The sequence below is a fragment of the Neofelis nebulosa genome, chromosome 9 (genome assembly GCF_028018385.1).
Source record: "Neofelis nebulosa isolate mNeoNeb1 chromosome 9, mNeoNeb1.pri, whole genome shotgun sequence".
Taxonomy (NCBI): domain Eukaryota; kingdom Metazoa; phylum Chordata; class Mammalia; order Carnivora; family Felidae; genus Neofelis; species Neofelis nebulosa.
In genome coordinates, this window is record NC_080790.1 from 31,427,246 (window position 1) to 31,432,385 (window position 5,140).

At 50.1% G+C, this 5,140-nt stretch overlaps 1 long non-coding RNA gene across 1 annotated transcript; it reads right to left on the reverse strand.

Annotated features, from left to right (window-relative positions):
• Positions 1–845: 845 nt before the first annotated feature.
• Positions 846–4,759, reverse strand: LOC131484641 (uncharacterized). The gene is made up of 2 exons (XR_009248363.1): positions 4,644–4,759; positions 846–3,811 (listed from the first exon to the last, which is right to left on the reverse strand). It is a non-coding gene; the product is annotated as an uncharacterized LOC131484641 (long non-coding RNA).
• Positions 4,760–5,140: the final 381 nt, after the last annotated feature.

Consider the following 5,140-nt stretch of genomic DNA (forward strand, 5'->3'; position numbering starts at 1 on the left):
GAGTTCCCACATGGCCCCCACCCCCCAACATGCATAGCCTCCCCCACTATCAACATCCCACACTAGAAGTGGTATGTTTGTTACAATTGATGAACCTACATTGACACATCATTACCACCCAAAGACCATAGTTTACATTAGAGTTTACTCTTGGCATTGTACATTCTATGGGTTTTAACAAAGGAATGATGACGTGTCCACCATTATAATATATAGAATAGTTTCATTGCCCTAAAAATCCCCTGTGCTCCACCAACTCATCCCTTCCACCCCATAGCCCCTGACAACAACTGATCTTTTTATTGTCTCCATTGTTTTGCCTTTTCCAGAAAGTCATATAGTTGGAATCATATTTCAGATTGGTTTCTTTTACCTAGTAATAATGTGCATTTAAGGTTCCTTGGTCTTTTCATGACTTGACAGTCCTTTCTTTACAATCACTGGGTAATATTCCATTGTGTGAATGTGCCATCGTTTATTTATCCATTCACCTACTGATGGCCATCTTGGTTGCTTCCAAGGTTTGGCAATCACGGATAAAGCTGCTATAAACTTCTGTGTCCAGGTTTTGGTGTGGACATAAGTGTTCAACTCATTTGGGTAAATACCAAAGAGTAGGATTGCTAGATTGTATGGTGAGAGTATGTTTAGCGTTCTAAGAAACCAGCAAATTGTCTTCTAAAGTGGCTGTACCATTTTGTATTCCCACCAGCAACGAATGAGAGTTCCTGTTGCTCCGCATCCTCTCCAACATTTGCTGTTGTCAGATTTTGGCCATTCCAAAGCGCAGTCATCATTTTTACCAGCGAGACTGCAACACTTTTTCTGGAGTGTGTACTTTGATATTTGTTTTTACTTTTCCTTTCCTTTTTTTTTTTTTTTCTTGTAACATCTTTGTATATTCTAAGATTCTGTGATGGTTCCTTTTTTGTTACTTTTTATAGAAACAGGTGATATTTTTCTGAATCAGCTTTTTGCTCTCTTACTCATGTTACTTCCCTGCCCTTAATCAACCACTTAGGCTGAAAATAGCAACATGGAAGGAAAGGGAAAAAATGAGTCCTCCCCTGTTCCTCTTCCTCTTATGCCCTCCTTACTCATCAGAAAGCCAAAGGTAGAGAGCGTGAGGACAATGTGCACATATCAAGAAGTATAGTGAATGGGCACCTGGGTGGCTCAGTCGGTTAGGCCTTGGATTTCAGCTCAGTTCATGATCTCAAGGTTTGTGAGTTCGAGCCCCACATCAGCCTCTGTGCTTACAACCTGAAGCCTGCTTCAGATTCTGTTTCCCTCTCTCTACCCCTCCCCTGGCTCACCCTCTCTCTCTCTCTCTCTCTCAAAACATTTCAAAAAATTTTTTTAAAAAGTTAAGTGCAAACATCTGAGTTAGTTGTGTGCAGTGCTTCTGCTGTTCTGCTGAAAACAAAATAATATATGTGCATGCACAAGCTACAAAACATGAATTGCGTGATTTTGCCTATAATTTCAATGCTCTTACAGTTTATAATTTATAACTGCCATTACACAATATAAAGATGAATGGTAAAATTCACGCTAATAATATAAGTTTTAATTGGTCTTTACTTAGAGTAACATTAAATAGTAAATGAAAAACATCATGACTATTCGAGAGAACAAAGGAGAACGGAAATGCTTTATATTTTTAAGACCTTGAAGAGTCCTTTTCCCCTGATTTTCGAACAAGGACCTTGCATTTTCATTTTGCCTTGGGCCCAAGAAATTATGTAGCCAGCCCTACCCAGGAGGTTCGAGCTGAAAAGACCTTAGAGATTATCCAGCTCACTCTCTTCATCAGACAAGGAAAATGAGGCCCAGAGAGGAAATTAAAAGGGAAGGGTGAGATTGGAGGAATTTTCTCCACCCCCAGACTTTGAGGAGTGAACTGGGGCTTCACTGAAACATGCTCAATCCCCAGGGGACCCACACCTCTCTGGTCTGTCCCTGTCTAGGTTTTCTGGCACCGAACGCCTCCCACCATGATCCTGGCATTCCCAGAGCCAGACTTGTCTCCAGGGCCCGAAGACAGTGGAGTCAAACTCCCTCATTCTGTGTGTCTGCTGCATATTCCGGCCACATTCCCAACGTCCTGGATTCCTCCCAGGCATCACGAGCATACATTCAACAGCCAGACAAGACCCTCTACGACCATGTCCTGCCAGCCCTGGGCACTTGGGGACTTTCAGACGACATGTTTTCTATTCTTGGGAACACCTGGCTTCTAGTAAGTCCACAAAACCTTTTAAGTTTGGAAAATAAACTGTCAGAGATGGAGTTTAGGGGAGCACAGGGGGTCCTGATGCAGTGTCCTAAACCTTCCAGCCTTTGACCAATTTCTTCCCTCCTAAGAAGACATCACAGAGGGGAGAAGAGAGCGCTAGGAGAACAGAACCGGGAAAGATGGCATGTCTTTTCCTACAGCCCTGGTGGTGTCCTTGCTGTGAGGCTTGGAAATGTTGACTTGGAAAGACTTGACAAAAGCAACTGACTGAATAACTCATAGAACAAGAGCCTTTTATCAGATGTCCTGTCCTCGGGTAGCCCAGCCAGCACCCCCGCTGTTCACGAGCGTGCGCGCGCACGCACACACACACACGCCTTATTTTTACTTCTTCAAGGAATAAGAAAATAGACGCTTTTTCTCAAATTACAGTGAGATAATTTTACCCTCCCCTATACCCTAGAGCCCAAGGCATTCCCAAACACAGTCGAGCCACGTCTGAAAGGACGCCATGTACCGTTTCATTCCTTTCAGTGCAAACATGAGCTTGAACTCCACCCTGCATTCCCTCCACCTACATCAAAACCCTAGAAGGAGATTTTCTTCCAGTGATAGATTTCCTGGGACTTCTTCAGGTTGCCTGAAAAGTGTTTCTTTCTACTCAAAACATCTGGGCACCGGCCACGGCCAGCTGTGGAGCGCTGGAGCAGATTGGGACCCTGGGCCTGGCACCTGCAGCCGGGAGCCAACACTCCCTCTCCCAGCTCTCAGGCCCTCCGTGCCTTCTCAGGGAATGTTCTTCCCTCCCGCCATCAGCCGCACGTTTCACAATGAAAGACCACAGCCTCTGCTTCAGTGCTGTGGGGTAGTTTCAGGGTCTACCTCCTCCCATCCGCCTTTCCCGGATCCCACCACCCCTTCAGACACCCACCACCCCTTCACGCCCCGCCCTTCCCACAGACCCTTTGTTTCCATCAGATTCCATCGACTCCTGGGCGCTAAACTGCAGACTCCCATCACTTCCTGAGCTTTCTCCCCAGGACTCGGAGGTCAGTCCTCCTGCCTGGTTCTCCCACTGCCCTGCAGGAACCAGTTTCACGCAGCTGGGCCACTACACCTACCTCTCTGCTCTGAGGAATGTTCTGGAGGATCTGAGCAAAGCCTGTATTGTAGCACATTATCTTCCTCTAGTGTTTGCTTCGCCCACTGCCTTGGAACTCAGGAATAATGACTTACTTTTCTCTGCCTCCCCCAACGTCCAAATGATTCGTGCGGGACTGGCACATAGGGCCTGGCGTCAGGGAGCGCTCCCCACCCCACTGCCAGCTCAGCGCTCTGTCAACATACCTGCGCAAAGACCCAAGAATACGTGTGCTGGTAAATTTGATTTCAGTTCGATGCCTGTCTTCCAGCGTGTTCCCAGCGCCCCTCCTCCATCACTGCCAAGGCCACAGCGAGGTTGTCACACCCTGGAGATTGAAAAAGCCACGTGGACCGCTCTGCCCAGCCGCAGGGCTCCAGGGGCTGTTGGGGCGCTTTGAACCAATGCCGGGATGATTTGTAATTGAAAGCCTGCGGAGACAGTCACGAAGGAGTTCATTATTTTCCGCCCCCGCATGCTTCTCCGGGCCCTGGGCCCCACCCCACCACCCACCAGCCTCCGAGCACCTGCCACCGGGACCCCCGGGCTCAGGGATCTACACCACACCGCCCGACCCTCCTGACCACCCCGGGGTGGAGCACGGTAGAGCAGAAAGGCCAGCTGAGGCGCAACCAGTCCGGACCGGTTCCCTCCTGGCTTATCTGGGGGGGGGGGGGGGGGGGGTGTAAGAGGCTGCAGGGTCGGGGAAGGGCTGGGGGCCGCTGGGAGAGTCCGGGGGGAGCCTGGGCTGGGGGGGGAGGAGTCCTGCTTCCCTCCCTCCTCCGCACTCGGCCTGAGCTCCCAGGCCTCCGACGCCCACACACAACTACCTTGGCTGCAGAGCCCTTTCTTCCAAAGACCCTTCCCAGAACCCCAGAAAGAAGAGCCCACGTGTCTGCCCTCTGCTTTCACTTCCAGGAGGCCAACGTGTTTGCATTTTACTTTCCTTCCTCTGCTGCCTTCCACTCCTGACCAGCAGAGGCACCTGGCACCTGGGGGCCCAGCATCAGGGGCAGGCAGCCTGCACTTGCCCGTCATGCAGGAATGTTTACGGAAAGCCGTAGAAGACGGGCACATGGATGGCTGCGTTAGTCAGAGTATTCCGTCCCGTGAGTGGTAAAAGCCCAGTACAAACAAGCTTAATTTAAAAAGGGCTTTATTGGAAGGATACTGGAGCATCCGGATACGTATCTCGGTTCCCCGTGCTAGAATTGGGCCTCGATGCCATGAGGAGCCCTCCCTCTGTCTCTCCTCTCTCTTTACCTCACATGCTTTCATTCTGTCTAGTGGACATGCGGCTTTTTCTGCCACCAAAAACAGGTTCTCTGGAAGCCTCGCTTCCGATCCCTCCCTCCAACCTCTTGGGTTAAAATGCTGCCTCTCTGAGCTCTCCTCAAATCACTCCTAGGAGAGGCCTCTGATTGGCCCAAGCTCTGTCATGTGCCCATCCCTGAGCCAATCACTGTGCCCCGAGGGAGGGACCCTTGCCCCCTCCGTGGGGGGGCGAGAGCGAGGAGTGCTGGGATTGACAGCCGGTCGGAACCACGGGAAGGGGGCGCTGGAGGAAGTTCCCCCGAAGAAAGAGGAGCTCCTGTTAGGTTGAGGACGGTGAATGGGACAAGTTTTCAACATTTTGACAAAGGCTTTCTTGGAAACAGTGCCTTAACCAAAAGAAATGGTCCCAGGGAGTTCATCCGCAAGCATTAGAGACTGGGGCAAGGAGAGCCTTGCAGAGCCCCTCCGACCACCCACAGAGGGAG